Raw genomic sequence first — 26,802 nt, 5'->3', positions numbered from 1 at the left:
TCAGTTTAAATGATGGGACCCTGGCTCTATTCTGTGGGAGTTGGTCCAATGTCAAATCTCTCATGAATATAAGAGGCAGAGTACAGGAGACAGAGTTGAAGAAAAGATTTAGCATCAACACAAAAGTTTTGACCCCTCCCCCCTATATCAAAGACAGATAATTTATTAACAATTAGTATTAATTAAGACCTGCGGGGCCTCAGTGCCTATAACATATGGAGGGAATGGCTCAGTGTTTAACATTTTGCAGTGGGGTTTAGAAGAGCCAAGTTCATTTCCCTGCTTTGCCACAGGCTGCATGACCCTAGGCAAGCCATTGAAGGTATGTTGCTAATTTGCGTGTGCTTGTATTCAACATGCACCAAACCCTTTTTCCAGCCTCCTATGCAGAGTGCCGGAGAGGGCAGTTTTCCATCTGGGCAGCATCTAGCATATAAGTGAAGATGAGAGACTTGGAAAACTAGGTGCTTTGTGAGCTCTGTGCAGAACGGGCTGTGTGTTTAAAAAATACCTAGCTCACTCTGAGCACTATCACAATCCACAATATTTAATCAAATATAAGATAAGGTTATTTTTTTCCCCAATAAGCCAGAGTCAGACCCACAGCAACTTCCTGACCCACTCTCCACATGCTCTCTGCAGCTTCCGCCCATCCCTTTCCACCTCCCCTCCCCTTACTGTCAGGTGCAGCTCAGCTCAGTCTCTGGCTGGATTCTGTCCCAGGCACTGAGTACAGGGAAACTCTGCCCCCATGCCAGGCCGATCAGCAGTGCTGCTGCATGGTTTGGTAAAGGCTGAGTTTCCATATGTGCTCTGGGGAGAAACAGAGCCCAAGCAGCATCTGACAGTAAGTATAGGGGGGAGGGGGAAGAGACAGAGACTGTGGGGTGTGGGGAATGGGGCAGAGATTGTGGGGAGCTGGGGGTAGGGAGGCAAGAAGGCTTCAGGGGGAAGAAGTGTGTGTGTGGGGGAGAAATGGGCAACTTGACCTCCCCAGGCATTGCTTTCCCTGCTATGTAGCAGCGTGTGTTAGGGAGGAGGGGCAATGGTTTTAAAACACCCCTGCAAGAATTAGAATACCTTGACAATTATAACAAATGTATACATTTTCCATATATAGGTTGTATTGGGAGGGGCATCTTAAATGCAGCATTGTCTTAGATTCAAGTAAATACGGTACCAGTAGCCAGTTTGGTTAGCAAAACACAATTCAGTTCGTAATGGATGATTATTTTTTCTGAAAAGAAGGCATCATACTATCACAAACAGTATTTTCAGTGGATGTATTGCAGGTAGAATTGAATGTGATGTACTTGTGGTGGAGTTCTGGGCCATTGTATATCAGCTCTCTCTTTTCCATTACACTCAATGGACATAGGTACCCCCTTGCCCAAGAACAAGTCCTTTTCTCTGCATTTTCAGTCCTTTGCACGTTTATCAGATGAGGTGAAGGTAGCGGAGGGAATGCTGGAAAGCATGAATAAAGGTTTATTTCAAGTTCAAAGTCAATTGTGATCAGAAAATGCCATGATGGGTGGGTGGGTGTGTGTGTGTGTGTGTGTGTGTACATGCGTGCACATGTGCATGTATGTACAAATATAAAAGAGAATTGATATATTCTCTTAATGGCATCGATATCATATTTGAAATGGCATCTGTTTATATTTGACCCAGGCACTGATTCAAGCTACATCCCTGTCCAGTGTAATTACCATACATAAGAGCCAGTGCAGGTGTGGGAAGCTGGATTGTCATTTATCCTTCCTTAAGAATTTAAAATACACCTAGACCTTTGGTATTGGAGTGTTACCAGAACTGTAAAAACCAAACCATAGTTTATTTCTTCGGCCTGATCTTGGGCTGTATGAGAAAGCAGGTGTAGTCATTTTAGCTATTGCCGTTGGGAGTGGAAATCATGGAGTGGGAGGGTCAGTTGGTTTCTTCATTGCTTGGTATGTCGTCATTCTTACTTGCACATCATGAAACAGATTGTCACCTTCAGTGTCTTTGTGGCAGGGATGCCGCAGAAGGCAAAAACCAAATGATGATGATGATTTTTTCCCTAGGCAGCCTTAGTCACAGACCAGGACTCCTTTATGCTAGGCAGTGAACAAATATAGAACTGAAAAAGAGTCTTCATCCTAAATTGTTACAAAATTGATTTCTCTCATTCCATAGTTGGCTGACAGAAGCATCTTTTGACTTAAGTACCAAATAATTTTGATATAGATGCTCCGGGGAGATTAAACCTGCAATGCATGGAAACCTGAAATTTTATTTTTACTGCTACCTTGACAACATTTTCACTTTAAATCCATTTGGTTTTCATGAGTATTTGATTTCTTCCCTCTCATTTATATATTTTATTGCCATGGCAGAGCTCAAACAGGGCAGAGAGACAGTGTTGTAAATCATTTATAAAGCATTAAGCAAGTCACCTAGAAACATACCCTGAAGAAAGCTGGTGTCAGGAATATAACAGATAGATTAAACAAGCGTGTTTGAAGATGTTTTGCCCAATGATTTCTAAGGAATAATTATTGGAGACTAATTTTTACCCTGTATAAAACCAGCAAGCAACCTTTTTTTCCATGCAACATGGTCTTTTGTGCATGGGAATATGCAGTCAGGCTAGAAAATGTTGTGATTTGTCGACATGAAAATACAAGCCCCATAGACTGAGCTCACTGGGGTGTCTGACATTTTGGAGCATTACTCAGGCCTCCATCATCCCCTATGTATGGAGTGAGGCTGATGCTCCTTACCTGCATATCCAGACAAGCTGCTATTTTTCTTAATGGGTTACAGGGATACCGCAGATCCAGGTATCTCCAAATCCTGGTGTTTAGGGGAGGGATCAAATTAGAATTCTGTAGTTTGAGCCCAGCTCAAGTATGAGCTATCTCAGGAGATACTGGGATTTAGAAACCGGACCAAATGATTTCCACATGGAGAAAAATCCATATTCCTTCTCTAAATATGTTGCCAGTTTCATCAAAAGTCTTGGGCACTTCTCTGATAAATGTATGTGACAAAGTTAATATAAAGGATTTCAACGTCTGTCTGCACCTCTCTCTTTTATGGGAATTAGCCTCTGGGAGTCTGGCAGGGTTCACAAATAAAAAGAAGGGGAAAAAATTATCTGTTCATTTAAAGGCCTTTTTTCCCAAAAGCTAAGGAGGAAAGTGTTTTCCCAGGATGCATAGACAATAGTGTTGTCACGAATTTGCATTACACTACAAAAGGATGGCCTCTTTAAAGGCATGAGCATCAGCTGCATTGCATACCTCACCTGCCATTTTGTCTCAAATGTGGCAAAATGGCCAAAATTTCAGCTGAGGCCAGCACCAGAACTTCTACTTGCACTGATGGTTTTCTGGTGTGGAGATAAATATTTCCACTGATTCCCACAAGAGATAAATATCTCTTTCTGAGACTCATTAATTCACTTCACAAAGCCATGATGAGAACAATTTTTAGTCACTACTGATCCGACTCAACAGCCAGCGACAGACAAGTTACAAAGGGTGAGCAGTTTGGTTTAGAGAGTGTGCAAAATGTATTCAACCCCCTTGGGTCTGAAAATCCCTCAAAGTTTCCCTCAACACAAGTCCCACCCAAGTAGAAATAAGGGAATTATTCAAAATTTTTCACTAATAGCCATGCAAATAAAATCCACATTGTTCCATTAGATTTAAAAATCCACCTTGCTCATTTACTACAAGCATTTGAAGCATTCTGCAATATATTTTGAGAACAACAATCTTGAGAATACTCCTACAAGTAAGCCTCTGCCAAACTTGTGACCATCATGAGATCTTCTTTCCTTTGAGGGAGAAATGGAAAAGCACCATACCTTGTAGATGACCAGCTACAGACCACAAACAAAAAATAGCAAGTAGTCAAACACATAGTTAAAATTATTATGTTTACCTCCAATAAATTATACGTTGGGTTTTTTTTAGAGCATTTAAACAATTTTCTGTAATGATCCCACTTGTAAAAATCCAGGTCTAAGTGTTTATTTATGATTTTTAAAAACGGGCTACATTGGCTGAAGAAATGTTTCTTAAGAATATTTAAGCCCTTTGACATGCTCACAATTTTTCTGGTTTGTCAAAAAAAGTAAAGTAGATTCTTGCAGTCCTCAAGGAATGTTTGTTTTCAGTTTGAGTGACTATTTTGTGTTTTATGGAAAGATGCTCACTGTTTGTCCATATTGTATACTATAATTAGTACTATACAGCTGAATAGGCGTGTTTTGACCCTGGATTTTCCAGTGATCAACTGAAAAAAAAAGGACTCCAGACAGCCATGCTAAAACAGCAGTCCATTAGTCTTCTTCAGCTTCATCTACCCAATTTGAAAGCTGAAACTCATCACCACATCTAGTTCATACCATTCCCTAGGAAAAGAAACACTGTGGTTTATGTTCCCAAAACTGGCTAAGTGATTCGAATGATTACTCTGTATTATTGGATATTAGGGATTTAAATTATTTGGATGGCTTTGAAAATCTGCATGTCTCTATCTGGCAGTATCCTGAGACTGTTAAACCATGTAATGGTGCAGAATGTTTCGTGTGGGATTTGTTAACGCTGTAGGGAATATCCCATGGGTTTTCCTCCAAAGAGTCAGAAAACAGCGACTGTTAACAACAACAAAAGGTGAAATATCAAAGGTCCTTTCCGAATTAGCTTTAAAGCTGTCTCATAAAGCTGCCATGTGACCCGCCAGACAAAATGTTATGCTCCAGTCATGTCATTACCTGAGGCAGATTACAGGTTTTTAATTATTCTTTGTTGTTGCTTTCCAAAGACTTTGTTTTCTAAATAGGCCAGGAGGCTGAACAGTGAGAAAGATGAGTGCTGTGATATCTTGCAAAGTACCTTTCAGAACACATAAATACACCCCAAACCTTTTTGTGTGGTTCAGTATCTTGAATAGCAGTGCTGTTATGGAGGGGGGAAAAAAACCTGGGCAAATGGTACAGTAAATCAGGTTTCAGGCAAGCATAGAGTACTAGTTCAGTCAAGAATTGGGAGGCCAGGGAAGAGGTAAGGCGGGGATTAGTTTTTCCATTCTGCACTCGAATGAGAACGCAAGCCCGCAGAACAGGCAATAACCCGAGGACTCGCATGGCATGCAGGAGAGCCAGGTTCGAGTCTGTGCTCTGAATCAGGTAGATTAGGATTGTGAACCTGAATCTCTCATACCCCATGAAAGTGCCCTAGCTATGACCTAAGAAACATTTCCTGTTGAAACCACAACAGTTTTCGTTTCAAGATATTGATATTTGGGAATGAAAAATAAAATCCTGGCCAGCTGTAGTCAAGAGACCTCTATTTTTTTGTTCGCTGGCTCAACCCCTGATTTGTGACGTGACCTTTGGACAAGTTAATTTAATTGTGCCTCACTTTCCCCATCACTGAAAAAAGAAATACTTATTTCCTCTTTTTAAAGTAATCTGAAACCCTTAAAGAACTATGCAAATGTGAACAGTTATTCTAGAATTTAGTGTCTCTTGATTTACAGGTGGATGAAGGAACTTGGTCAGATAATATAAGACCTGAAGCAAATTACTGGCCATAATTTCAGGAAAACAGTACCCAGAACCCCATGTAATACAAGCCTCTGTGAAATCCTGCCCACACCTCACTGTATGGCTAATATTTGGGAGCCATATCAGTTTGAGACAACCAGTAGAACCAATAATCCAAAATTCAGCCCTTGATTTTTTTCCAGTTCCTTTTTCCCCACATAATTATGAATTTATAATGTGTTTAAATGCAAGGAAACATTTTTTTAACAAAGTTGAAGATCAATTTTGCTAACACAGTAACATAACTACACTTTTTATCACCATCAATGATCCCACTTCTATAGCACAAATAGACCACTGTGCCACTAGAAATACTGCTGGAGACCCATGTGCCCTTGCTACCATGATAGCAGTAAGTACTATCCATTAGTGGAGTACTATTACATCAGTCCTGTGCAACAGAGTAGTGTCATGAACCCCATTTTACAGAATTGAGACTGAGGCTCAGATATTAGTAACTGAGTGCAATTGAAATGAGTAGGACGACCCAGGGACATAAATACACCTGAAGGTCTGGGCCTTGAGTTCCAAGTCTATAGAAGAGCAGGGAATTAAACCTAGATCTTGGCTTGTGCATGACAGCCTTGCTCTAGCCTCTGTAGTCTCAAATTAGGGAGTTCACCTACTCCTTAGTCACCATATTGCCATTAGGGCTGTGCAAAGTTTCGTCAGCTATTTTGTTTCAGTGCTGTTTTGACTCATTTTGAGCTCGAAACAGCCAAATCTAAACAAAACAAAGGGCTTCGAAACAGCCTCGAAATGAAATGAGGGCAGACAAAATGTTTCAAAAGTTTTGAAATGTTTCAAAGCTGAAGCTGGGATCACTTGCAGGGAAACAGAAAGTAAGGAGAGGGACGGGGAAGGGGAGAAGGACTGCTTTGATACTGACTGTGATTGTTTGGCTGCCTGAGATGCTCCTGATGCTACTGTGCTGCTTACTGCATTATTACCTGTTGTCATTTAATGTGGTGGACCGGAAAAAGGAAAGGTAAGGAAAGAGGAGACCTCATTGGGACACACTACCTTGTCATGTAGAGTCACTAGCGTCAGTGAGGGTGCAAGTTTTGCTTGTCAGCAGCTTGAGATGCAGATTCCCAGAAACCCCTGCACCTATCTCTTTGAAAGCTAGCAGGCTTCATGGCCTCAGCAGGAGCCTGCAGTTTTCACCCTGTTGTGCCTTAACACGCACATGTGACATGAGTTTGCTTGTCAGCAGCTTGAAGTGAAGTTTCCCAGAAACCCCTGTACCTATCTCCTTGAAACTTGGCAGGCTCTGTGGCCTCATCAGGAGCCACCACACCTGCTTTTTTTAAACCCCCTGTGCCTTCACACTTACAAGTGACATGAGTTTTACTTTCAAGATTTTGAGGTGCAGTTTCCCAAAAACCCCTACACCTATCTCCTTGAAGCTTGGCAGGCTTCATTCCCTCAGAAGGGTCTACCATCCCTGCTGTTTTAATCCAAATCCACCAAAAAATTACAAAGTTATAGGCAGTTTCATGCTTCCCCATTATAGCCTATGGGCGAACAGCGAAACAGTTCTGATGAAATGAAACACAGCAATGGTTTCGAAACAAAATGAAACTCAAAACAAAACACTGTCCTGTTGAAACGGCAAAACGGAAGTTGCACAGCCCTAATTTCCATATTTTATAGGATAGTCAATCTCCAACCATTCTTCAAGAAGGAAATTATTTTCATTTCTACCCAGCCTTCAGAGGAGCTTGAAGATAATTTCCATGTTAAACAAACATTTCAGACCACATTTAGAAACTTTGCTCAGTTTGGGGTATCACACAACCAGAAAGAGGTAGACAAATTGGTGGAAGAACAACAAAAATGATTAAGAGCTGAAGGGACTGATTTATGAGGAAAGATTAAAAGAGCTAAGTATGTTTAACTTGGCCAGGCAATGACTAAGGAAGAACTTGAAATCTAAATATAAGAATTACTAAAGTGGTAGCAGCAAGAAATGAGAAGGAACTATTTACAAGCAGGGATAAGGAGGACTAAATAATGAGACAAGTAAAAAATAGGCTGAATACAGAAAAGAAACGTCTTTCTTTGGCTATAGATTCATTAGATCATAGAGTGGTCCACCAATGAGCCTTTTTTCCCTTATAATATTTAAAATAACATTAGGCTACTAGTCAATATGTTGCAGAGGACAATCTTATACAGACTGACATAGTCTAGTTGAGATGTAATAAGGTTTTTCCATCTCTGTCTTCTGAGAGTCTATGAATGGTCATTCTTTGTGCCCTATAGGACAAGGGTAGCTGGGATCACAGCAAACCTCTTCCCAGGGGGGTTGTGTTTGAAGTTCAAAGTTTTTTTTTCCCTTTTTTATCTCTGCTGTGTGACTTTGTCATGTAGAATTGAGAGGCCTAATGAATGGAAAACTGAAATTGGAGGATTTTCATTCTTTAAGGAAATTAACCTCGTTTAAAGGAAATGAGTGTTCAGAGGCAGAAAGGAAAGTCATAATTTAAATGATATCAGAAGCCAGTTTCCCTTATGTAGCATATTATTAAACAGTGGGGAAAGGCTTTCACTAGGCAGCCTCAGGGAGCGCTCAGCAGCTATAAAGAGAGTTCACATGCATGGCTCTAATATGTTAATAAATTATGCTAATTACAAGCAAGGGATTAGAGGAGGGGAAATCAAATAATGGTGTAGTAACCGGGCCTCTTTCAACTTAATTTGCAACACAGCCTGTCTAGGCTCCACTTGGACTTAGTAACTTTGTTTGCTTCTTTCAAAGACGCCGGGTTTCTCTTTTGTCTGTGGGAAGATGATGGTGCCACAGGCAGGAGATAGTGAGTGAAAAAAAATGAAGTGACAGGGGACAGAGAATAAGAGAGAGAGAGACAGAGAGTGAAAGTATGCTGTCACTGAGCTTCTGATTACTTTTCTACTGTGCTTGCTTTAAGGTTTTTGTCAAATAGCATAAAATGGAACACTGCTCCTCTTTTTTAAAACCTTTTAAAAACCTTTTAAACACGGATAATATGGGGAGGAACATGCTAAAGCTCATATGGGACATCTGCCACTGATACTTACCACTCTGATAATTTTCTGCTGCCTTTTCTCCTAGAAAGCCCATTTTATTGGAAAGTGCTTTATTCTCCCAACTGACTGTTACTTTTTTGTAACCCTTTCCTGAAGATTCATGTCTTGCTTTGGGAAATGACACGAAGTCCTTCCCATCAGTCAGAGTCTTTCCTTGGTTTTGTGGGGTTTTGCAGATGCTATTGCTCTTCGGATATCACTCCCCCTCGCTTTCAGTCTTTCCCTTCTTCTGTCCTTCTTATGAGCATTCCAGTAGTTTATGAAATCCCCTTCCCCTCCATTTTCTGTGGGTTTGCCACATTTCTAACAGAAGATTGGATGAGCCAGGAGAAATGAGAGAGGGGTTTTTAGTTTTCTTTTTTCAGGGAATTCAGGAGACAGCATCCTATTGTCCACTGCATTTCAGGGCAGGATGCAGCACAGTCAGAGAAAAGACTGGGTTTGGTGCGAAAGGCTGAAGCTGGTGGAGAGATGAAGAAAATAATCCTGTAGGAAATGCTTCTATTGTAAAAAAATAAAAAATGCTATTCAAGAATTCCAAAATCTTGCAAGTTAGAGCTAATAGATATAGACATATCTGACCATCCACCAGCCCCAATTTTCTCATCAAATTAAAAAAAAAATGAAGTGTAAAGAAAATCAAATAGGTTTAATATGTCTAATAAGTTGCTGAGTTTTAGCCTCAGGACAGGGATGGGTATTCGTTTTCTTAAATTACTTTTTAAACCATTTGTTTTTCTTTTTTCATTTTTTTTCTCCCCCGTTTTCTTTCTTTCTTTTTTTTTCAGTGAGGGGGGTGGTGAAAGAAAACAGAGACAAGCCAGATGCCTTTCAGTGCTTTGATCAGTTTCTCTGCAGACAGCCAGGCTGCCTCCTAGCACCTCTTTAACTACAGCTTGCCAGTAAGAAAATGAGCTGTTTTAACTCTGCAATTACAGTGCCTGCTGAATGCCTGTCATCACAGCAATAGGAACCTGATCTGAACTGTATATCCACTGGAGAGAGAATTACAGCAACCAGGGCAGAAAGTTAAATACCCCCTGTGGCGCAGAACCTCACATAAACGACTGAGTCCACAGCCCCCTTGTTGGTGTAAATATATAAAACACGAACAGTATGACGCAGCTTCCCCAGGCAGCCAGGGAAATAAACTCTCTGGAGACACCATCCTTTTGATGGAGATATTCTTGGGAGCAAGGACTAGGAATGCTCATGGAAAAGGAATAGGGTTGACGGAGCGAAAATATGTTTTCTAAGAAGATAGGTATGAGTACTGTGTCCAGATCTGTATACGGCACATACATGTGTACCTATAGGAAAGAGTCCAATGGTAACTGTGTGATGGTACCTTCTTCCATCCAGTGGTCCAAAAGATGTGCACAACCATCCATGAAGAAAGGCTTCCAGTATGGCTGAATGGCTGGGGGAAAATTATTTTCTCCATTTCAGAACCATGGAAGAGAAGGAGAAGAGATGATTAAGTGACTTGCACAAACTTGTGGCAATCCTGGGAATACAGTTTAGATTTCCTTCCTCAAAGCAATAGGCTTTAAGTATGTTTCCTACACCAACAGACACCAATTTATTTTGAATGCTTGCAGCACCATATCATCATATTCTACCAATTCATTGTTGAGCATCTGTATTAAATTATGTGAATAAAATCATCTTTAAGGTGGATTCATTGACAGTAACTTTTTTAAAAACACATGTTAACGTCTGCTCATGAAATGTACAAACATAATGCATTTGGGCCCTGCTCCACTGAAACCAGTGGAAAATGTCTTATTCATCTCCATAAGACTATGAATCAGACCCTGTAAATGCACCTTGTGATTTGTTTAAATTACCTTGAGTAAAATTCAAATACATGTAGTGATGGCAGATAGCTCTTTTAGCACCCTCCCTACCCCTCCACCTGCAGATTAAGATGCTCTTTAGATGGATCTGAGATTAGCATCACTCTTTATACATAATGTCAAACCATTTGACTGTGTGGGAATAGAAAGGATTATTTGAGGTCAACTGTAGCCAGGAAGTTATTTAATAATTAAGCAACTTTTTTCTAGAATTATTTCCCATGGAGCCCGGCCCATTAGACTAGCACGATCAACAAAACACTGTTCTAGGGATTAGGGCACAGATCTAAGAATCCAGACATCTGACTGCCACGTGTGACTCTGCCAGTGATTCACCACATAGCCTTAGTTAAGTCAATGAATTTCTACAATGAATGTCATCATACTCACTTTGCTTAACTACTGCATCACAAATATTAACTATTTACTGATGCATTGACAACCACAAATATACTTAGGCCAATCTTTGCACACTTGAGTACCCAAAATAATGCACCCAAATCAGCAATTAAACAACTAAGTGATTTGATTTTCATTGGTCCTGAGAACCTGAAGAGCCCTTTGATTTCAAGAGGAGATGTAGCAGAGGCGTCATGATGCTTCACTGTCCTTGTGTGAAACAAAAAACCCGTTTTCAAAACTCTACAGGCCAAGTTCAGTGCTGGGTTAAATAGGCAGGAGACAATGCAGAATGAGGCACCATAATCTCTTACCATAGCTTGTTTGCTGCGCTAGTACCATGTAGAAGTCAGTCACCAGAGCGAGGGAAAAGATTCACATGACATTCTGGAAAACAACCATATAGTAGGATTATGAAAGTATATATCCAGAAAGACTCTCTAATGCCCCCAACTCTTCAGAGCTTAGTCATTGTGCACACCCTTCAGCATGGCCAACCCATCTCTTCCAGTAAAGGTACCTTTGCAGGCAGAGCCGAATAGAGGAGGGCAGAAGTCTATTAAATCTCTTAAGTCTCCCTGGGCAGAGAAGAGTGGGGTAGAACACACAGTCCCAGTCTGATCTTAAACTGGTCCCCAAAGGACTGCTAGAAGGAGCATAATTGAGAGCAGTCCTTAGGCTGTTCAGTGTCATGCTTTTTTTGTTTGGTTTTGGGGTTTTTTTGTTTTTTTGAGTGGGGGGTTAATAACTATCCTTCCAAGCCCATAATCAGGGCACTAACTTAGAGCTGCCTTTCCCCAACAACAGTCTGGTGGGAGAACCTACCTCACAACTGGGTACTGTCACTTGAAACTAGCTCAGAACCCCATCAAAAAGGCCCGCCACATTTCAGGCCTAATCCTGAATCCTTTACACTATTCTGCTTGGCGTGTTTTTGGCACAATGCAATACCCATTCCTCAAGTGCAAATAGTTCTGTACCGCTATACAAGTGCAAGTACCAATATATAAGTTACATATTATATGGAAAACTCTGTGGCAGTGAACAAGGTAGTAAGTGCTCTAATGATGACTAGGCTAAGGGAAGCGTGTCAATGAAAGGCTACTCAGCTGTTTGCTACAGACTGAAGCTCCCTCTGCCGAAGCAAATGTGTAAAGCAGAAGTTAATTATCAACTGAGTCAAGTTCTCTTCTCAATGCAGTTACCGGACTTAAATTGAAGTGACAGAATAATCAAGCCCATCACAGGCTTCAAGAAACATAATGGAGCTATGCTCATGAAAAAAAATATAATGCAGTGTTCTGTGGAAGCTGTCTACGTCCTTTCAATATTACTGTTGAGAGATGAGAGATTTGGGGCCATTAGTGCTGAATACCACAAGTTCTTTTTTTCACAAGTGTAATAACACAGGGTATCACTCATCATTTGTAGAAAATACCTATTAAAAGGGACAAGTGGTAAGTTACACATGAATTGCTATCATATGGTATAACGTAAATTCAAAATACTTACAGCATCAGCCTGCATTTTGCTTTCAGTCATGAAACCGCATTGATTTACAGATGTAAGTGAGGGGAAAATGTATTGAACAAAAATCTCTTTGCATTAGCCCCTGTTAAAATTTCACAGCCTAGGCCATTTTCCATTGGCTTTATTGGATTCTGAGTATTTTGGTAATTCAACAGCTGAGAAGCATGATGATCTTATTTCAGTTGCAAGCATCCCATTTCCCACTGCTCTCTGCAACCAGGGGAGGATCATAGTGAAAACAAGCTGACATTGTTAATAGGTACTCCTGCAGTGGGGAGGTTCACCACTTTCTCTAAATCCTTCCAGGTAAAATGGAAAGCTAGAAAGAGAATGAAAACTCAGTATAAACTTTTGAACTAAAAATGGAAATTTGCTTTCACAAAATTCTGTATCAGATAAGGCCTTATAATGCTTGCTAGAGAAGAGCAAAGAGATACACATTCCTGATGGGACACCTCAACTATTATTATACCCTTCAGGGATAGGGACAGAAGTTACACATAAACCAGTTTAAGTCATTAGAAACTGGTTTAAACCTGTAACAGAATAGAAGTTCAGTGCACATAAATGAGTTTCAAAGTGGCTGAAAATGGTTTAAGATAAAACCTGGTTGAATGTAGTATCAGAATTAATTGATTTGGGTCAAACCTGTTTATGGAACTTCTGTCCCAGACACTTTCCTGATTCAGGTTAAACCAGAGTCCCCCAGCATCCCAGCATGTTTTCCAGCCCTGGGCTGTGCTGTACTGTCTACTCCAGCGAGAAGGGTTGTGGGGGGCAGGGACTGCCCCCCAAGGCAAACCCCAGCTGGGGTCTGGGGTCAGGAAGGGGTGTTAAACCCCCTTTCCCTTGAGTAGGGAGCTGCCTTGTCCTGCTAAACTTACTGAAACTGAGTGCTGGCTGCAACTGTGGACTACAAATCCCAGAGGCACCTGAAAGCAAGAAGAAGAAATGACAAGCAACCCTGCAGAGTCCTGCTGTTGTAATTCTGTACTGCAAATCCCAGAGACCTTGGGGGCAGCAGGAAGAGGAAGGGAACACACAACACATGCTGAAGGTATGTGGCTGTGTTTCCTGAATCAAAAGTGAATATGTGTCCAGTTGTTTCTCAGTTCCCTCTGGAGCTTAGACTGACCTGCAAAGACTGAATTGATTCAGCCTCAGGCTTTTTGATTGTCTGTACTTAGCCCAGGAGTTACACTGTGTTAGATCAGCTGGCTATGGTGCATTATGTTGAATAGCATTCTTCCTACCTGAAAGCCAAACTCTTTGAATAAAAGGCAAATCAGAGATCCTCAAAGAGAAGCTGCAGCAGATATCTCCATCTCTACTGTAATTTCCAATGCTCTTTGCCTATCATTTACGATACTTTTATCAGACTAAAAGGGCTAACCACTTCTGTGTCTACTTACTTATGATCCTCTACTTATGGGTTTAAGTTCTCCAGAAAGACCTAACCTGAAAACAGATGTTTGCACTTCTATTTTCATTATGTACTGATTTTTTATTATAGGACAGGAAATGGCATCTCTTCTCATACTTCAAGGACAGCCAGACTGGTTCAGTAAAAGAGTAAAAGCAGTTCTCTACAATCCGACGCATTTTCCATTATTTCAACAATAATGGGAGGGCCAGGGGAAAACAGTGAGGAGGTTGTCCCCACATCTTTTCACATGTAGATTGTATTTTATTTCAAGATCATGGAGGCCAGATGTTGATCACATGCAAGGGGACAATAAGAAGTTATTTTGCTTTTGTGCATAGCATGGAATAAGGGATTCTTTGCATTATTACAGAACTTTGCTGTATCATGTACTGACTGCAGTTAAAAGCAGCAGTCAAATTTTAATGGGGGTGTGCACTTTTTGTGAATACAGATGCAGTGATGTTTTGTTCCCTAGTAAACAAATGAATAGCAAAAATTCCTTAATGCCATAAGAAGCATAAACTTCCACTACCTTCAATGAGATTAGGATGTTAACCCTTAATTTTCCAAATCACTTTGTAAAAAATTCAATTATTGCTGCTTTGCAGCAGATTACCAGCTCCAATCTCAGCTCGTAATATCATAGATGTTTTTTCATCCCTGATATCTCAGGGAAAACCCAATTTTTGTGGCCCAGCAAAGAAAATGTTTAAAATATCCTAAATACTTTCTTTGATGCTAGTCTAGCTCCTCCTAACACCACAAGTCTTTTCTATCCTCTCTCTGGGACCATCAGGGTCTCAGGAACATAATTACATCCCATCTGTCTTCAGGATGGTTTCAATCATGCAATCTTCTTCTTTATTCATATGGCTGATATAGATACAGAACAGCAACTATAATTTTATATTTAGGTGGCTGAACCAGACAATTACATCAGGAGCAGCAGAGTATATTGCTGTGATACCTCCTTCATATTTGTGGATCAGGCTTTGAGTCATTATATGTTCCGTGGTCTGCTCTGGGTGACCACAGTTGCTCACAGGAGAGTTTTTAATTTTTCGTTTGTGCATCAACTATCCACATCTCCCATGGTTTGTGCAGAGATGATTTAGAGTTGCCCAAGAGCATCACCAGAGATCAAAGCCAGGGACTTTCTGTGTTCATGCAATAAAAGAACAGAAAAAATACTAGATTATTAAGCAGTCACATAGCAGACATAACAAAAAAACAGTTGGGAGGTTTTTAACATTAAATTATTTTGAAACCTTCAGAATAACTGAAAGAAAACCCAGTCTGTTTGCAAATATTTTGTGAAAAAGACCAAATTCATTCATTAAACTGCTGGTTACAACTTGTTTGCTCATCTCTAGTGGGCTGAGTGGGCCTAAAGTCCATTTGGATAAAAATGGCTCAACAGAAGATATTTATTATACTGTTTCCAAAATATCTGTGAATTGAGATAATGTTATAACATGGAGAAAAAATGTCCTTGATCCAAGCTTAGTTTATGCACTTATCAAGAGGACTGAAATCCTGAGAGACCAAATAAGCACAATTCATTTGCCTAATGCAAAAGCATGTTAAGAGGTAAGTTAATCAAGATTTATAGGTATCTATATGTAGAGACAAATTCCAAAAGTAGAAAGATTCTTAATCTGGTTAACAGGTATAACAAGATCCAATTGCTAGTTGCTGAAGCTAGACAAGGTCAGCCTAGACGTAAGGGTGAATTCGTTCATAGTGATGGTAATTAACTTTGGGAAATTTTACCCATGGATATGGTGGATAATCTATCTCTTGCACTCTTTAAATTGACCAGCTTTAAAGAGATGCTACAAATTATGGGTCTGATGTAGGAACCAGAGGGTGAAATTCTGTGTCCTCTGTTATACTCGAGATCACAGGAGGTGATCATTATGGCATGTTCCAGCCTGGCATAAGCTAAATCACAGGTCCATGGATTTTATCTTAACCAGTGCAATTGGAGGTGCTAATTCATGTAACTGCCTCATCCTTTTTGAAAATCATGAAACTATTACTTTCAATGCTATATTGTACTAGTGAATTTTACATCCAGTTTATGTCGCACTAAAAAAGATGACAACATTGTAGTAGAAATAAAAAAGACAAATATACTTAAAATGTCGATGATATTTTATCTTCACTATGAAGAGGAATAGACCCGTCTGATCCAAGGAGATGTCAACAAGGAGTAATTTTTCCACTAGCCAGTAATGCTTGTTTAGAAATGGTCTATTTTGTAACCTGTCAAGAGTCTATTCTAGGCTCAGATCAGTCCTCGGCTAGAAGTCAGCTGTTTGAGAGAGAGACCATTGTCCTTTGCAACAGAACTCATTAGAGACTCTGACAGGGAACCTAAATGAGACTGGCAATGACAGGCTCTGACACAAAGCGATCTGCAGAGAGCCCTGCCTCAGTGAGCAGCTTGGATTGAAACCAAAAGCCTTTTTGCTGCCACAACCTTGCAGGGCCTGACAAAATAATATTTCATTTTGTTCTATTATCTTAACCTCCAAAGGAGGTGCAAATAAAATGCATTAAAGTAGGGGTTTGGTGTGAGCATAGCTGGTCAGTCGTGAGGTGCCAAAAATGTGGATGGCTGATCTAGGAGCTCCCCCATACAGACTTTTGTCAAAGAACCTTTCATTCGATGCCCTGCTTCTCCCTCCGTGACCCCCTCTCAACTCTGTCCATGCAGTTTAGTGCTTATCTGTAGTGGCAGTCACTGCTACTCCGTTCTTCACCTCTGTTTTTACTTGCAACCCACCCTGCCCTTCCAGGCTTGGCACATTGGCGATCACAGTGAATCAGTAGGTTCATCTATTTTTAAGGCCAGAAGGGACAGTTAGGATCTCCATGCCTGACTTCCTGCATCACATATGCCAATAACTTCTGTGTTACCTTGATTTTTTAGTAGCAATGATTGTCAGTTAATGAAGTACTAAATCTGAGGCCTTTCAGTAGTCTGTTATGTTGATACAGACAGACAAGGTTCTTCGGGTAAATCTGATATCTTTTATTAGACTTTTATCATCCAACATTTAATTCATCAAAAAAAAATGCCCAATTTGTTTTAGATGATATATTTTGCATGATTATTACTAGTATTCATTATGCTGTCATACATTAACTAATTTAGATCTAGATTTTTCAGTGATGTAGATGATGAATACCCTGATGAAATTCCACTTTGGAATACTCAGAGCAGGGACTGAACACAGGGCTCTAGTAGTGAAAAACTATTTAACTAATCAAACATCAAGACCTGTCTCAGAGCTATATAATACTTAAATCCAACTTAAAGTACATTTTGAAAGCAGCCATACATCTTTTTTTAACTTCTAAGTGTTAGTATTAAACAAGTACTAGTTATTCAGGCTTCAGGTATTTCACCTGGGCTCATCTTTCTCCTTGCTATAGCGTCAAGTGATTTCCTTGTGACTGGATGAAAGTGTTGCACTAGGAGCCAGCACTCCTTTGCTTGCTGCTGGTGCACTTACAGATCTGCTCATCACCACCCAATGTTTGATGATATGAAGCTCACTGGGTGGAGCACCTAGCATACTAATTGGTTCCCATCCTTTCATTAAGCATCACTATTTTGAGGATTAGGGCTCAATAATGCATGGACACTCCCTGCCCTCCAGAGCTGGGATACATGTATCCCTCCCACCCCTCTTACAATCAGTGAAGTACCGAGAAACCCTTACAGAGTTTCTTATAATGAGCTTCTTGTGAAATCTGAGGAAGGTGAACTTCAAAAGGCCATTTTATAAAATAGATGTTTGCAATGGATATTGTGTAGAGATTGAAGGCCAACATCATCATGATTTCAGAGATGAATATGTAGTCCTGTCTCTTTATATATTCATGGAAGTCACTAAACTACCATCCATGGGCAGCCTTTATCCCCACAATAGATGCATCCTGGATTCTCTGTCTCATCAGTCTTCCATACCTGCACTGAAACCACAAATTTCCTTCATGGAAACTGCTAAACAGCCTCTGCCTGGAAACAAAATTTTGGTCATTAGCATGGGTACAAGAGACAGGTAGGGACCTCCTTTAAATAAGTATAAGCTATGAATAGTCTTGCATTAAACCTTACGTTCTTGAGCCTTGCAATCCCAACATGGGATACCGAGCAGAAAACTATTGGAGCATGACAAGACAATGGCAAGAAACTGATAAAAACATGAGTCTCCTTTTGTATCTGTCTTTCAGACAAGATGGGATAATTAAGAGAAAATCTCTTACTCCATATTCTATGAAGCAGTAAAACAGATGCTGAGAGTAAACGATTATTGGATATGAATGATTATGATATTTAAACTGTTGCAAAAGCTGTGATTTTGCTCAAGTGCTGTGATGCCAGAAAAACTGCTGCTGTATACAGTGCACCGGAGGCCTGTGATTATTTCTTTTCACAATAAATTTGGAAAGTGTTGCACAGCCTGAACCACAAAGGGAACATCAAGCATAAGATACTGGACATGTATAAAGCAACTGATCAACCAGGATACAATGACAGTCTACCACACTTACGCCATGTTTTACATAAGGATCCCAAAAGTATTTCCCAAAAGTATTTCACCATTTTACATATATGGTGACTGAGGCTCAAAAAGGTGAAGTGATTTGCTAAGGTGCCTCGAGTCCATGAAAGATCTGTGAAAAGAACCCAGAATTGATTGTTTTTTACTGGACCATACTCCAAGGCATCATCTGACTGTTGGTGAACCAGTCTAATTTGACGATTGTTTGCAGTTGGCTCTTTAGAGTAAGAGGGTGCTTAGCATCTGAAGAAAGGCTTAAGTGGAGAGGGCAGAAAGTTTGTTGTCTGTGCACGAGTGGGATGCGATAGGCTGACAGATGTATGGTTGTCTTGAAAAATCTCCATGCTGCCATGGGAGCGCACTCTGCTTAATTGCAGAACCAGGAGAAAGAGCAGTTTGCAATCTATCTGCATGTTCTGTCCCCATTGGTAATTTAAGGAGAGCTACAATGGATCATGAACAGATTTTGGGACCCAAGGCTTATGTGATATCTCACATATATAATAATCTGGTTCTCTACTTATTCCTTAGGCAGCACTAAATAATAAGCACCTGATTATTATTATGATTACACTTGGCATTTTTAATAATGATAATAGGAGAATGTCGATGGCCTCATTTTAGGATCTTATATCTGGCCTGAAGCTCCCATCATTAAGTGCTGACTGAGGAAAGAATTACATACTAAGAACAGGGTTTATTTTCCACTTCCCAGATGCTTGCCAGGCTCAAGGATGAATGCTGATGATGTCCCCGTAGTGGGGAGGCAGATCCTTCTCCCTATATATATATATATATATATATATACCTCAGTGACTCACCATAGGTTTTTATCATAGCACATTCAGGCTACTAGAGAAGCTAATGAAACAGAGCAAGTTTTCTTTGATCAGCCATTTAAAGCTATCTTGCAATGATGAGATCATACTAATGTCTGGTTGCATAACTATGGAGCGTGAGCGGGGTATCAGCCCCAGATACCGGCTCAGGAGGGGCACAAAAATAGCAGTCATTGCAGTCCTGCTGCTACTGGCACCCCTGGCTCAGCCACTGCCACTGCAACAGTCCTGTGCACTTCTACCACTACCCACAGCATAAAACTGTCTGGCTATGCCTCTGCTTATATCTAGCATTGCCATAATGTGTTCTGAACAAAACCTGGCCATTTAAAAAGACAGTCTGGACTTGTGTTTAGGGCTCACCAGATGTCACTGTTTGCTGAGTGATCTTAGGATCCTCCCCAGGTTTTCCAGCTCTCCAGATGAAGTTATTTAACATCTATGATTAAATGGCCCTGTGATACATATGTTCTGGACTCCTTATCTGCAATTTTGTTGCAAGAGGCGTCAGAGAGAGGGGAAATCAAGGGACCCAGCCAAGTCTTTGGTGAAGTTTCCTGTGCTGTTAATGCAAAATATTAAACTGAGTTACCCTTGGAAAAATATAGGGGAATTGAAATTGCTGTGGTCTGGAGTTTGGTTTGAATTTCAGAACAAGTTTCACAAATTTAGGTCTTAATCCAACAAAGCATTAAGCATATGCAGTTGCCCAATGTGCACCCTAGTCAGCAAAGTGCATAGGCTAGGTTAATTTGAGTTTAATGGGATTCAAACACATGCGTAACTCTAGGCACCTGGTTATGTGCTTTGCTAAATAGATTTGGTTGCCGAATTGAAGCGGGAGAGATTACTGTACTCTGGAAGACCATGAAGCTCACCTCATACTCTTATTTAATCATATTTTTGCAGGGGGAAGAGAAGCCAATTCCAGCACTTTCCCACATGAATCTCCAAGTGAGTGACTAGGAATGCAGCACAGAGATGTCTGGGCTACAACCATATTGAAGAAAGGACTGTATTTTGCCTATCTGGAAGCATCAGGGTTGGAAGCAGCATCTCAGTGCTTCAGTCTTCACACAGTTTAGATCCAGCCCTGCCTGGCTCTGTCCAAGGCTAATTTATTAGTACTGATTAAGAGTTTAGGGTTAACTCCACTAGAGGACACTGTTGTTAAATATATGTGGGGATTCATAAGAGTGCAATCTACACAGAACATTCTCCTGGCTATGTAGGAAATGGTCTTAAATCAGATTACGGCTCTTTCTCCCCCACCTTCTGCTGAAAACTGGAATAGATTATTCCAGAATCAAGCAAACATCTTACCTTTTGTAAAAAGCAGAAGAGAGAGGCAGATGCCAGGTATTCAAAACCATTCTTATTTCTGGAGGTGCAGCGTGTCTGACACTGTACAAAGACAATGGAAAGACGCAGTCCCTTGCCCAAGAAATGTACATAAAATGCAGACACATGTAAATACAAGTTAAAGAAAGAATAATCTCTATGACCACTGGAAAACTGAGCTGACACGGTAAAATCATTCGTTGGAAGATCTTACTGATGGCAATCTTCTCACATGGGAATGATACAGCAGAAACAGGCAGTCGGTTCTGACCTCATACGTCTTTTCAGTCACTGATCTTTATGATTCCAGAATATAAGGAATGGTAAAAATCAGAATGAATTGCTTTCATAAATACCCTAAAGAATGCAGGGTGCTGCGTAGCATAGAAATATGATTCAACTATCATAAAATCAGAATTAAATAACACTCATTAAAATTTGTTGGATGCTTTCAAGGATCTGGAGAGGAAATATTCTCCCAGAAAAACGGGAGTCCAGGAGGCAGTTTGTTCTCTTCTATGCCGGCTATTGCCTCCTCCTGAACAGATCAGGCAAATCTGCTGGTATATTATGGCTGGAGGAAAATTCCCCAGAGTAACTGTGCTTCATTGGAGAAACAGGTTTTCAGTGAACGAAATATTCTGCAAGAAAATGTTTGCTTTCCATGGAAAATCTTGACATTTCAGCAAAAAAATGAAGAACCAAACAACACCCCCTCTCTACACCCCCACACTTTTCGAAAACTGAAAAGTTTTAAGTTGTGTATGAAAATGTTCCATTTGTTGGGGGGTTTTTTTTAACATCTCTCTCTTTTTCTGTTTGTGTATGTGTTCACTGAAATTTGCTGTGGTGGATAAAGCCCATTTTCTGCCTTGCTACAGTCCACAAGTCCCTCCCCCTGAAAGAACAACTGAAGGTCACTGAATAGGTATGTGTGGGGTTGGTTTCATGCTAAATTTATTCCCCCCCACCTCTCACCCCAATTCTGTTGTACACATTTGGCTAGAAACTATGCAAGTTGAATTAAGAAGAGTTGTTCAGTTCAGGTTTCTATGGTGCAGGACACTTTAAATGACTAATCTTCCTCCACAAGTCACAGGATGCCAAGCACTGATGCTAAGACCACAGTTATACGTAGTGGTCAGACATAAAGCAGATTCTGTGGTGCATGTATTTACAGACATCTTCAAACAAATGCTTCTGAGACATGGGGTATCTGCTCAATATATTATAATGTGCTTTGACTCAGAAGCCCAACGGTGACAATTTTAATGCCTTTTTTATCTATCGCATTGCCGATCAAAGCATGTATGACAGAAGAGGGATGATATTGTTATGAGATTTTCCACAATCTGAAAAAAGTGACACGTGTGCATCTGTTCCAGGTAAAGGCAATAACCTGGATCTGATTTCAGGCAGGTTCATGGAAGCCAGTAAGCAATACATTAGTGTTGACTGCACAAACAAATTCAGGACTGCTCCATTCTTCAGTTTTCAGGGTTTGTAATGCTGAGAATAGCCGGCGGCTCCTTTCCAGTCACTGAGGAAATGTTCACAGATGAGAAATCTTTACTAACCGGCTCAGACAATTTGATGGAATAATCTACACCATGGACTTCGGTTTCCCATCAAGTGCTGATGAAATCACTCCCTCTTGTCAAGCAGGCTTTTCTCCCAGTTAGCTCAAGATATTGCTTCTCGCCCAAAACCTCACTCTAATCCCAATAAGCATTTTAATTAACAAAAGAAAATCCTAAATGTGAATTGAAACTTAATCTGCAATTGCACAATACACATCCTAGCTGTGCTGCTTACCACTAGAGGGCAATAGAGATGCACAGGCCAGCCTTGATATTCCCCCTGTAGGTATGATTCTCATTGGCAAGGGTGAAAAATGAACTCTGGGGCGCATTTCAGCCAAATCTCTGATTTGGAAAATCAGCATGGCAATACCCACACAGGGCTGACATCATTTGTGGCTGAAGTCCTTGGAATACAGTTTTGCTGCAAGAATAAGATTTTCAAAGGAAAAACAAAAACACTCTGTGCTTAGCAAGGATAGGACATTTTATAAACAGTGCAATGGAGGTCAGGCAGCCGATTACTTAGACGGTATGCCAAGACTGTCTACTATTTTGTACAGTACTTAGCAAAACAGGGCTAGATCTTGCTTGGTCCTTGAGCATGACTAATAAATAGGAATTAATAAATAATAAGTAGATGATCAACAAACCTTCTGGTCTGTCTTTAAGGAAATAGGGATTTGTTTCTGGCAAAACCTTCCATCATATTCTCCTGGTATCTTTATTTAAATCTTTGGTTAAAGTGGCAGGCACCCCAGTGGAATGAAGTGTTCTCAGAGGAGGAAGTATAAGACCTTATGCACCTCATCTAGCCATGTGAGACCTGCCCCTCGCCTCCCAGCGTGAACAATCATAGCTATTACTTGACTGATAGAATTTTGATGGACTCATCCGCCTGTGTGTGTCCTCCGGATCCTCGCCCAGCATGAACTAGCTATGTGCTGTGATCAACATGCCTGTCTGCTGGCTTTTTGCAGGCGGAAGAAATCCTACAATAATTTTCCATTCATTTCCAGTGGCATGAAAATTAGGATTCACTGAGGCTCTTTCCATGTCCTTTCTTTGTTTTTTGTGACTATTTTAACCAAAGAATTTTGGAAGGAAGAACAGCATGTTTTAATTGAATAGTAGAAAATTAAGTGTTTGGATTGTAGTTTCATGATTCAAAGAACTACTCTCACCCAGTCATGGAACAGCACCACTACCCTGTGCCTTATGTGTCCATGAACCAACACAGCTTGACATTCACAGTGCTGAATACAGAGAATTGCATTTTGAGGGCAAACAAGTATGGTCCATAGCCTCTGCTATATTAGGTCCATTTTGCAATATGTTTCAGACAGAAAGCAGACCCAAAGCCAACATATGCAGCCTGAAGAGGACCATCCTGGTACAGGAAATCCTTTGGACACTGAGTTGTCATGATGGATCCTATGGCATTGCTTTCTCTGCTGGCTTTGCCAAGAACTGAATGATTATTTCTTATATCCCAGTGATTCCAGAGCTGCTGTAGTAGCTCCCTGGAGCCCAGGGCAGATTTAGGGGAGGAGTAGGCTACAGGGGGGAATGCACTGGTGCACTTGCACCCCGCTCTGATTTCTAGTCCATCCAAAGTTTAAAGCCAACAGCCTGGCAGTGGCAGGGGCATTTCTATTCAGGCAGCTGAAAATGAGTCAGTTGACTTCATGGCTTATTCATGTCTTCATTTGCTTGATTCCTTCTAAATCCTTCATTCCACAGGTGTTATTGACCCTCTTTCTTTTTAAATGGTCTCTATAGCCTTCCTTCTGCAATGCTACTGTCTGTTCACTGCTCCTAGCCAAGTAGCTCCCATTTCACAGCCCTGCAGACTGTTTTTTAACTCTAGCTAAAAGTGTTAACTCGTGTAAAAATATGAACCCGGATCAACATTTGCTCAGGTATGGAAATAATTTTCAATGAAGCACTAGGGGCACTGTCTCGATCTTGAAGAAGGCTTAATTTTGTTTTCTGAATCTGAAAAAGCAATATACATTTGACCATGACTCCAGGATTTATAAAGCAACACTCTTGAATTATTTTGCCCAGTTTGTTGTCTTTTTACATGACAAATATAATATAGCAAATTAGTGCACATTCCAATATTTTTTGTTTCAATCTTAACTTGAATTATACAACCCCAGGCCTCTACTTAATAGTGAAGCTTCTAGTTTCTAACTGAAGAAAAATGTGTGTTGTGTTATATGGCTCATCACACCACCTGGACCCCCTCTTTTCAAGCAGGATCCACCCCTGCTTGAAGCTAATGCAATTTCAAGTAGGTCTCCAGACAGACTCGTCTAAAGTCTAGGGGCCAGCACTCATGCTGCTGGCCTAGAATCCAGAGAACAAAAAAGACTTAAAGCCAAATGCACAGCTCTGCACCCCTTGAACTGTGTTGTGCTTTACTGGGGCCACTGGAATACGCAGCTAGGTAAAGAGATCTGCAAGCACTCTACCCCACTCTGTGGTCAAATTAGGTTTCACAAGCTAAGTAGCATAAATTCTGGTCAGGACTTGCGTGGTTTCCTACAGCCAAGCAAGGCCTCTCAACAAATGTTGGTGATACCTGACCTGGAGTCTGTTCTACATAGGGACATTTAGTAGGGAAGTTAAGGCAAATGGACTACAGCTGTGAAGTGAAAGCATGTAACTTAAAAGGTATTAAACCCCTGTGCAGATTGTAATGCACCTTATAAGCCACAGCAAATGAAGGCAACTTTACTGCTGAGTGAGGGTGTACAGGCCAGGTTTCAATGTGCCTTCATTTCATGCTTCTAGTGAATTTGTCAAAACTTTCCTGATAATCCCTGTTTAGAAAGGTTCTGGGTCTTTCCTGGCTAATTTCCTAGTATGGTGCTAAGAAGTGCTGCGCAGTAGAAGTGTTGTCATGCCACAGGGGTAGAAAGCTGACAGTATGTGTCACTTCCCACCGGAGAACACCTAATTACTTCCAGTGTCTCAGTCAAACTCCAAGCTGGATAATTACAAGCTACCTAATTTCCCCCTGTTGTTTCATTTGGGCATGGTATTCGTCACCTCTTCTCCACAGTTACATAGAGTGGCTACACACTGACAGCTGTATTTCATTTCACAAATGGCTGCTTTGAAGTGACTGCCAAAGTGGTTCTGGGATACAGAAACATGTACTCTGTACAGTGCTTTGGGATCATTGGTATTCTATTATTTTCAACTTAAAAATCCATTCTACTACAGCGTATGTCGCTGATGCGTCAGTATGTGGAAAAAAATCCCCCTTAAATGGGCAATTCCCTTTAAAAACAGAATATGTCCCCATCAGCAGGAAAGGAATGTTCTACATTAAAATATCTTGCAGGCTACATAGGTACAGGAAGCCTACGCCCATGCCACGTGCTGTGTTCTGGGCTGTCCTGCGAGCAGGGCAGTCGTGTATTGCAGAACACAGACAGGAGTTACATGCAGTCCACACGCCTGATCAGTTCGACAGACAGAGGGAATTGAGTTTCCAAGAGCACTCAAAGCACACTTAAGAGACACCAGGCTTTCACTATTTTTGATCCTGGGAGATGCAAAGGAGCCATAAAGCTGGTTCTAATAAGGGAATATATTTTGGAAGATTGAGTGGGGTCCTTTACCCTTTTGAACCTGCTGTCCCATTTCTTATAAATTGTTTCTCCATCACCAGATGAAGCCTTTTGACTCTGGTTGCTTAACCAACTCACAATTTATGAGGCTTTCCAACCACTTTGGACAAAGAATATTAAAAAAGAAAGGAGGCTGCAATCCCCTGTGAACCATGAGCCACCAAAGTGAACTCATTTTGTACTCTGTGTGTGTGTGGAAGTACATAAATAATATATAGAATTATATACACCTAACTGGACACAAGACTGTAATTCCTTGGAGAGGTTCTATGGCTACCATAAAGCACTAGACAAAAGCAATCCGTCTATTCAAAGGAATAGGGTTTTCAGTGTTACTATTTCAAATTCTTTGGATGCAATGTGCTGCTGTCTGTGCACGCGGTAATTATAGATAATATGCAAAGTGATAAATAGAGCCAAGTTTCAGATCTGTTGCCATGTGTTGCCTCCCCCTTCTCTCTGGCCTGTTATATTTCTTTGCTTTCACACACCTGTTCAAGACGGCATAGATTTCCAAAGAACTACCCAGAAGCAGTTGCAGGCAGAGGGTAGATAATTCAATCTGGATCACAATAGAAACCTCAGTTCCTAATGTCCTTTGCTTGGAAGGCCATTTACCTTAAAATCCCTGCAGCTGAGCCCTCCCATTCTGTCTAGGCTCTAGGTGGGATCCCCAGGAGTTTAATGTCTCACAGAATCAGATCCTTGTGAACCAGAATTTCACCCACAAGAACCACTGAGTAGTGTGTGCTAAGAGGCACACTGATTCCTGAATAGTTTTCTGTGCTGTTTCTGCGCACTTTTTCCTCCATGTTCAGGTCTTTCGTGCCATATATTTTCCATAGCAAACACAGTGATCCAAGGGTACTTGTTTGCCTGAAATGTTACCTTAGATGTCACAAAAGCAGTAAGCACATATTGAATGTC

The 26,802-nt window shown here is 40.7% G+C and overlaps 1 long non-coding RNA gene across 1 annotated transcript; it reads left to right on the top strand.

The window, feature by feature from the left end:
• Window positions 1-761: 761 nt before the first annotated feature.
• On the top strand, window positions 762-21,075 carry LOC109310026. Its single transcript, XR_002101121.1, has 2 exons — window positions 762-847; window positions 20,217-21,075. It is a non-coding gene; the product is annotated as an uncharacterized LOC109310026 (long non-coding RNA).
• Window positions 21,076-26,802: the final 5,727 nt, after the last annotated feature.

This window comes from Crocodylus porosus, unplaced genomic scaffold, assembly GCF_001723895.1.
Source record: "Crocodylus porosus isolate Cpor-Errol unplaced genomic scaffold, CroPor_comp1, whole genome shotgun sequence".
Taxonomy (NCBI): domain Eukaryota; kingdom Metazoa; phylum Chordata; order Crocodylia; family Crocodylidae; genus Crocodylus; species Crocodylus porosus.
Note: the sequence above shows the minus strand (reverse complement) of the source record. Positions and strands in the feature narration are given on the sequence as shown.